General features: G+C 35.7%; 1 long non-coding RNA gene across 1 annotated transcript; it reads right to left on the bottom strand.

Moving 5' to 3' along the window:
* Positions 1-1,547: 1,547 nt before the first annotated feature.
* Positions 1,548-3,098, bottom strand: LOC131033745 (uncharacterized). The gene is made up of 3 exons (XR_009103657.2): positions 2,559-3,098; positions 2,366-2,391; positions 1,548-2,268 (listed from the first exon to the last, which is right to left on the bottom strand). It is a non-coding gene; the product is annotated as an uncharacterized LOC131033745 (long non-coding RNA).
* Positions 3,099-8,237: the final 5,139 nt, after the last annotated feature.

The raw sequence follows: 8,237 nt of genomic DNA, 5'->3' as shown, positions 1-8,237 counted from the left end.
CATGGAAAATCTCTTTTGCAACTGACAATAATAACTGACTCTAAGACTACATGAAGAATCCTGAAGTTCGAGACATTTTTGAACAATGAAGTCAGAATCCAAAATATTACTGTTAGTGTTAACTGTTATATAGCTTATGTCGCTAACTATGAATCTGAATCATGATATATTTGTTGTTGTTGTTACACTACAGTTGCTGCTGTAACTGCTGTCATGATTAATTTAATTGCTGTTATACTCCTTTCATAATATGTTTATTGTTGTTGTTATAATGTTATCATGATATGCTGCTGTTTTAATGCTCTCAAGATATATTAAACTATCTTTTTTCAATGTTATGAATGATTTTTTTAGACAATATAGAAATTGTTTTTTTGCAGGGGACGCTGGCCATCCCCAGGATGGTTGAGAGACATCTCAAACATCCCCAGCTGCCTTGGGGATGGCCAGGCATCCACTATGTGTTCCCTGCCGTCGCCAATTTTGGGGATGCATTCCAAGATCATCTTCAATTTTTCAGTTTAGGGGGACGACTAGGGGACGTCCCCTAGCATCCCCCATCCCCGAAATGCCTCAAGGAATGGGGACAGGGGTCTAAAGGTGGGAACGCATCCCCGTGTAACACAATAAATAATACTACTATAGGAGGTGATATGCATCGTTTGTTGTACGAGAAGCAACTTATAGCATAACAAAGAAGATAAGAATTAAATCAAATAAGCTACAGGTTTACTAAGATAAGCTCATTCTATTCCCACAAGGCAAAAAATTTATATCTTTACAAATTCAATAATTTTGACTAACCCCTCCTTGGCTACGCATTGAAAACTTATCAATATAAATTTCCTTCCATCTTGTCTATCAAAGGAACTTAAAGTAGACACCATTATTGTCTTGCTACATCTCTTTGTAGTTATCTCTACCCACCTAGGTATCCCATAAAAGAAAACCTTGCCAAGAAAGAGGGGTAATAAATAAATGGGTAGATGCATATTTAATAATCATAAAGAAAACGTTATGGAAGCAAAGGCACCCCTCACCTAACGTACAGCTGTTCTCTTTTAACTGACCCTACAAATGCTCTCACTATCTCCGTTTGTGATTAAGATCGTGTTCGCTAGATCTCCTCAAACTGCACTATGATGGTAGCATTTTCTTTAAGACTAACTAAGAACAATGCAAATAACTCAAATGCCCGAGCTGGAATTGCATGTCACTGAAAATCATTAGAAGGTTAATCCAAACTAAGGATGTGAGGTGCAGACATGTAGCACAGTGGTGGAGTGCCCCAGCCTGCTAATCGGAAGTTCTAATTTGAGACCTAGCTGGTCCATGCTTTTCAACAAAACCAAGCCATAATCCGGCATCAGCATGTCTAGTTCCTTCTTGTCCAATCACTAAATGAATAGTCTGAAACAATGAAGAGCAGCAAACAACAAGAAACATGAATGTAGGATGCATTCAGAGCGTTATCTTTTAAAATGGTATAAATGATTTAGACAGATAAGTAAAAAAATTATTGGTTGAACCCACAATAAGAAGACATCAAACTTAACTAAGATGCACCTTAATTTTTCCTTCAAGAGTAGGTTACAATTGCCCAAAGCACAAGCACATATACAAAGCTTTCCATTATTGAAATGACACTGTTTCCTTAAAAATAATAACAACAATGACACGCATCTCTTCAGTGTTGTTTTCCTGTAAAAGATATGATAAAGAACATTCCTCCAGCACCATCTACGAAAAAATTTTAAATCCCCAATTATACAAACCCAATTTTGAAAATCTTAGCTTAGTCAGAATGTGAATCATTGTGGTAAGACAGAGAGCCCGAATCAGAATCCGAATAGGAATATTCATCATCAGAATCCAGATAAAACTCAGGATGCCACGTACAGAAAAATGAACATACAGAGACAACAAGTCTTGTAATTTGTTGGCATGGAAGACAGCATAGAAGAGTCAACACATGCTCGCTGCTTAGATGTTCTGGATTGCATGACACCCACTGGCATGCCCTTGCGGACCATCTTGCCACCCCCACTACTAAAGGGCTATTGAAAACCATTACTAATTACAACTTCCTTTACAGCCTCAGTTTGCAACTAGTGAAAATTTTATCTTTTGATCCTTACGAGAGCAATATTCAATATCTAGATCCCACCAAGTTAGAGCATTCCTTACCAAAATTGCGCATGAACCCACTAAAAGAACCCAATCCTCCCAATACCGTGAATCGCACCCACTGTAGTAAAGTCAATTTCCCTGCAAATTTGGTATTGAACAGTTAGTATACATTTTGTGCAAAATTGCATGGCACCCTCATTAGTGAAATTTGGATGGAAGCAGCTTTGTAACTAACCTATTTTTGTTCAAAATCCTTCTCGCCTGCAATGACACCACTCAGACTATGAGAGTCCAGTCCAATCAGAATTATAAGAGTCCGGTCGAATTAGAAGATACGTTTCCTAATTAGGACGAAACGACTAAACAACATATAAAGTAGTATTGGCGTTGGGCAAAACCTACTTTTAGGAACACAAATGTATACAAACCTTTAAGCAATCCCAACTTCTGGCGTGAGCAACAAACGTTGACTGGACAAACCTTACATTCGACATTCGTGACCCTTGATTAGGAATCCCGCCAACAAATAAAGGCCGCATCACATGTAACTCATTAGTGTCTCATTCATTGTCTATATTGCCATCATCCATGTGAGAGAATTAAAAGATACTGTCAAGCCCTGTGATTTGTACTCTCTTCTAGAGCAAGGAAGAGTAATTTCTGTATTGATCGCGATGATAGGCAAGATTCCAATCCTATTATCGCTACAACTCCGACACAGGATTCCACAAATAGCGTGGCGGCGAGCAATTCAGATGACAAATCTACTAAATCTTTCGATTTGTGTTGACCGTGCAATAGTTTCCTTCATTGACCTCGTTAAGCATAACAAGGTCCTGTCCTCCTAGTGCAGGTATAGGGGCAAATTCTCAACTCTTTCAGATTAAATATGAAACCTTTTGTCGCGGAGACAAAGGTGATGGAATTGGGTCACTCTGCTTGCATGCCTCAAATTCTTTTCATAGAAGTGGACCTCTCAACTCTCATTTGTGGTTATAGAATAATTCTAGGTGAGTTCTAGATGAGCTGGATTGTGATTTATGTAGTATAGTAGGGAGTATTTATTTTGTAGTATAATAATAATAGTATTTATTGTCTAGTTGATAGATGAATTAAGATATAATAACTTAATGAATGGAGGAATTTTAATGAAGTTCATTAAATTAAATGATTTATAAAATTAAGAGATACAATATTCAAAATATTTTCAAACTTATTTTAATGTTGTCTCTTTTATTACGAATCTTGATCAAGGAACATATTGTTTTGTGAAGCCTTGTAATTCAAAGTTAGGTTTGATATAGACTCTTGCATGATGAATGTATCAAATTTTATTGAGTTAATGAAGATTATAGTTGTAAGGTGACTTTGACTCCAAGTTTGAAATGTACAAGATACAAATGTGACTAGCATAGTTGAAGTTGATACAAATGTGACTAGCATAGTTGAAGTTGAGCTATTGTCATGTTTTTTGTAGTTACCTACCTATCTATTGTTAACTTTATTATTTTGGGGGGCATTTGAGACCTCATATGTTGTGGTCCTATAATTATGTATTAAAACCTTATGGTTAGAAGTGTTTTTTTGTATTAAAAATAGAGTATACAAGCAAATTACAAAATCAAATTATGACTATTCATAGTTTTATTAGCAGTCATATCTAGTTGTTGCTCTAAGCAATCCAAAATAACAATTAACAATGGCTAATAACCCAATATACTACTGCAAACTATTCCAATGCTAATAGCAGCTAGTACTCGTGTAAACTACTAAAGATTGTTCCAATAGAGACAGAAATAAACTCTAACTACATAGCATGAGTTCATATACATATCATAATGAACCATAAAGAACAACAAAGTTGAAGTTCACTTTAGAAATCACTAATTTCTACTCTCAGTGCATGTGTCCCAATCCATTGCTCCAAGTGGTGGAGGAGCAGTTGAGAGTTGTTCATTTGATCTTGTGGCCTCAATAATAAAGTCATCTCTGGGAGTGATGAAATACCTCGGTCCAACTTTCTTTCCTTTGTTTGCTTATTCTTTTTCATTCTACTTCCAAATGAATTCCATCCATTCTTGAGAGGTTGGTGTCTTGGTGAGCATGCTATATGACCAAGTATGACCATATCATACCTCTTATGTATTAATAGTCACTATTTTGTTCCCCAACAACTTTAAGAACTTTGCACATGAAATCTCCATAGTTACAGTCACTTGCATGAAGATATTAAAATATGTGAGTCTTCTAGAAGACTTAGTAAGTGCTCTCAAATTTTTGTTGAATATCTCATCATTTCTAGCTTTGCATATGTACCATAAAATTTTAGTAGTTAAGCATAACCAAAATAGATTATGTCAATCACTTGAATTAGAAATAAAACCAGAAACAATATCATGCATACAATTGTTGTTACAATAATTCCAGTTCTTAAGTCCTGCACAAAATATGTTCCACGCCTCTTTTGCATATAAACATTCAAAAAAATGTTTTGAATTGATTCAAGTTTTTTGCAAAGTGCACAAATTTCAATTTCAAATTTCTTCATTTTATAATGGAGTCTTTTCAAGGTGAGGAGCCACCTGAAGCATGCCTTTTTTGGTTCCAAAATATTAGATCAAATCTGCTTGAAAACATCATGCGAATGCTTTTGATTATATTTAACATTCCAACATTGGTTAAGATATTCAGAAATAACAAAAATATCATTTGAGGACTTATATATTATTTTAGCCATGGTATTAACTAGAGGAGAGTTAACCTTCCACCTAAAACATTTGTATTTACCAGTATCATTGTTGCAAAAGACTAGGAATGGAAAACCCTTGCAAAAATTTCTTAAAATGGAGTAAGTTCTTCAGTTTGAAGTAGCCATGGAGAATTCATAACTTAACGAAGACCAATCCTTAAATTTGCCCATTATGAAGAATGTGATGAAATAATTTGATGCCCCTTTGGTTTCATCTTTTAGTCGAGCAACCTTGCAACAGATCAAGTGGTTTGCCCTTATGCTCAAGGTTCTACCAAATAAATCTATAAGCATAAATATATTTGGACTTGTTCGCAATAAGGTGACAGTCCTTATCTTTGTTTTTAACCATGTCTTGTGCCTTCCAGAGGCTCTTAAAGACTACAAATCTACTAGGATTGATAGCATACCTACTAATAAGAAGATCACTGAAGGGAAGGTTCTTCCATGTTTTGGCTTGCTTGGGCACAACATTCTTTATGTTATTTCTAACTAGGATCTTCTAGGGCTCATCGCCCTTAAGAGATTTAATGATCCATTTCACAACAAATGTAACCTCATGTTTCTTTAGGTCCTTTAAACCAATTCCTCCTTGTCTTTTTTCTTTACAACACCAATACCATTTAACTGAGTGCATTTTTCTTCTGCCTTTTCCATCAGACCATAGAAAACATCTAATTTTTCTTTGGATCTCATTAATTTGATAGCTATTAAAAATCCACATTGAGGTATAGTAAGGAGTATAAGAAGATAGGGTTTGCTAGCATATTTGAATCTTACCACCAAGAGATAAGAGTTGTTTATTCCATCTGTCTAGTTTCTTTCCATTCTTATTCTTAATCAACATCCACATGTCCTTTAGGTTACGGTTAATTACAAATGGAATCCCCACTAGTAAATCCTATATACAAAAATCTCCTAGCAGTATAACTAGTAAATCCTATATATGTCATGATTTATTTTAGGATTTTCTATGCAATGTGAAATAAAGAAAAAATTTCCTTCGTCATGTTATTTTGACAAGCGATGAGTAATTTTTATCTAAATACATTTTTATGAAGAAAAAAAAAAGTATGCATTTATAGTTGTTATGATATTTTATCTTGAGTAAAAGTAAAAATTATTATTTTCCTAAGAGTAGGTTTTTGGGGTCATTACATGTGGTATCAGAGAACAAGGTTCGACTCATGGACCTATGAGCTGACTACAAAACTGACGTTTGCATGGCTTCTTGTACCAAAATTGTAAGGTTTTAGCAAACTACAAGCAAATCAATTATTGGGAACCATATATTTCTAAAAGTTAGAAAAAGAGTGATCAACTCTTATTAAAACCATTGAAGGAACCAACGTTCTAGGGGAGGAATGGTTGGATGACGATGAGACCTTCAGTCAAGCTCTTTCTTGAATAAGAGAGCAAACTAAGGAGCTAAAAGAGGCAAAGACAACTACTAGAGCCATAGTTAGCACACCCCCTATAGAATCGACAAAGTCATCCCTCAATATATATGTCCCAAGTAAGGGAAGTTGCACTAAATCAATAGTTAGACAAGTAGGTCCGGGGGAACATCGGCGAATGCAGCCACCCCCTGAAGTGGTAGTAATCGGTTTTGATGACTCTAAGGGATATATCCCTCTTAGTCATGATGAGTAGTCACAATGTTGTCCAAACTATGAAATAGGGATGTAAAACTTTCAAAATTGAAATATAATAAAGAAAAGATCTTTCTTTTGAGTTATTCTTTTTGTTATGCCTTTTGTGTATGAAGAAAATCTTAAAATAAAAACTTTTGTTTTAAATCGTATGTGAATGAAATCCTAATAAATGGTATTAATAACTATTCAAGAGAATATCTAAGTCTAATTTGGTGCAAACTCTAACAAATCCTGGGAAAAGTCAGGAGGCTTCCCACCATTCGAAGAATTTAAATGGCAAGATTGACCTGATACTTCAAAGATTGAGCCGAGCAACTGATAGGATCATGACCTTGGAGCATAGTTTAGAATGTTAGGGTCAATCTAATAAGGGAGCACACCAAGATCAGGAAGAAGAGTCTAGGCACAATTAAAGTCGTCACTCTAAGCACTCACATCAGAGGGATCATTAGGATAATTTTCACAATGAAGAGGGCCATATGAAAGATCAGTTGGCACAAGAGTTAGTTAGGGACATTAAGAAAGTCACACCACCCAAGTATGATGGGTCGGTTAGAGGAGATGCAGCGAAAGCATGGATCTTTGAATTGGAGAAATATTTTGATTTTAGAAACTATTCATAAGTTTCCAAGGCAACATGGGAAGCATTTCAATTGTCTGGAGAAGCATTCATATGGTGGATGAATACAAAGGAATATATGGGGATCAAAACCACAACCCTTATTTGGGATTATTTCATGGCCATTTTCCATAAGAGGTGGTTACCTCAATTATTCTTCAATCAGAAGTTGACCAAATTCCAAATTTTGACTCAGGGGAATATGTCGGCGATTGAATATTGGGAGAAGTTCACACAATTGATTAAGTATGTGCCTCAATTTAAATTAGATGAGATACTTAAAATAAGGAAGTTTATCATGGGCTTGAATACCCAGATTGGAGGTCACATGGATGTTTTGGGTCCAACAACAATGAACCAAGTATATGAACGAGCCATAAAGCAAGAGCAGTTCCTAAAGTCTATGGCTGCACAACGAGAGAAGGGTTTCAAAAAATATAATTGGTCCCACTCTAGTCAATCATTTAAGAAAAAGGAGAACAAGATTGATTTCAAGAGGAGAAGATAAAAAACTTAGAAGCAACCAAATGAAGGTAAAAATGGCAAGAGAGGGCACAATAATGGAAAAAGGAATGGTGGCAATGGGGGTAAGGATATTGAGAAATGAGGAGCTCCGAGAGGATGTTTCTCTTGTGGTAGTGATCATTATGCAAATTAGTGTCCGAACAGGAACCGGGGGGATCCTCCCTGAGATAAATCACTGTCAATTCAACAAGAAGCCTTCCAACAAAGGATTCATGCTACTCTCGACACTCGTCAAGTGGAATATCAAATCAGTCCCATTGAGACTTCAGGTACACTTTTTAGAGTCCCTATTTGTATTCTCTTTGATATTGGTGCAACAAAGAATTTCATAGCACCTAGAGTTATAAATAAATTCCTGAGTGGAGTTGGATATATGGCAAAATCCTATACCACAAAATATGCTAATCAATCTAAAGCCAAGGTAGAGTAATTCTTGTTTGAAGCCCCAGTTAACCTTCCAAACTTCTCAACTGAAGTCAACCTTTACATATCCCCCTTAGGGTCATATGATGTGGTTCTTGGAATGAAATGGTTATGGAGACATAGGGCTAGGGTAGAT

The sequence above is a fragment of the Cryptomeria japonica genome, chromosome 4, assembly GCF_030272615.1.
Source record: "Cryptomeria japonica chromosome 4, Sugi_1.0, whole genome shotgun sequence".
In the NCBI taxonomy this organism is placed as follows: domain Eukaryota; kingdom Viridiplantae; phylum Streptophyta; class Pinopsida; order Cupressales; family Cupressaceae; genus Cryptomeria; species Cryptomeria japonica.
The sequence above is the reverse complement of the archived record's forward strand: the minus strand, read 5'-3'. Positions and strand labels throughout refer to the sequence as shown.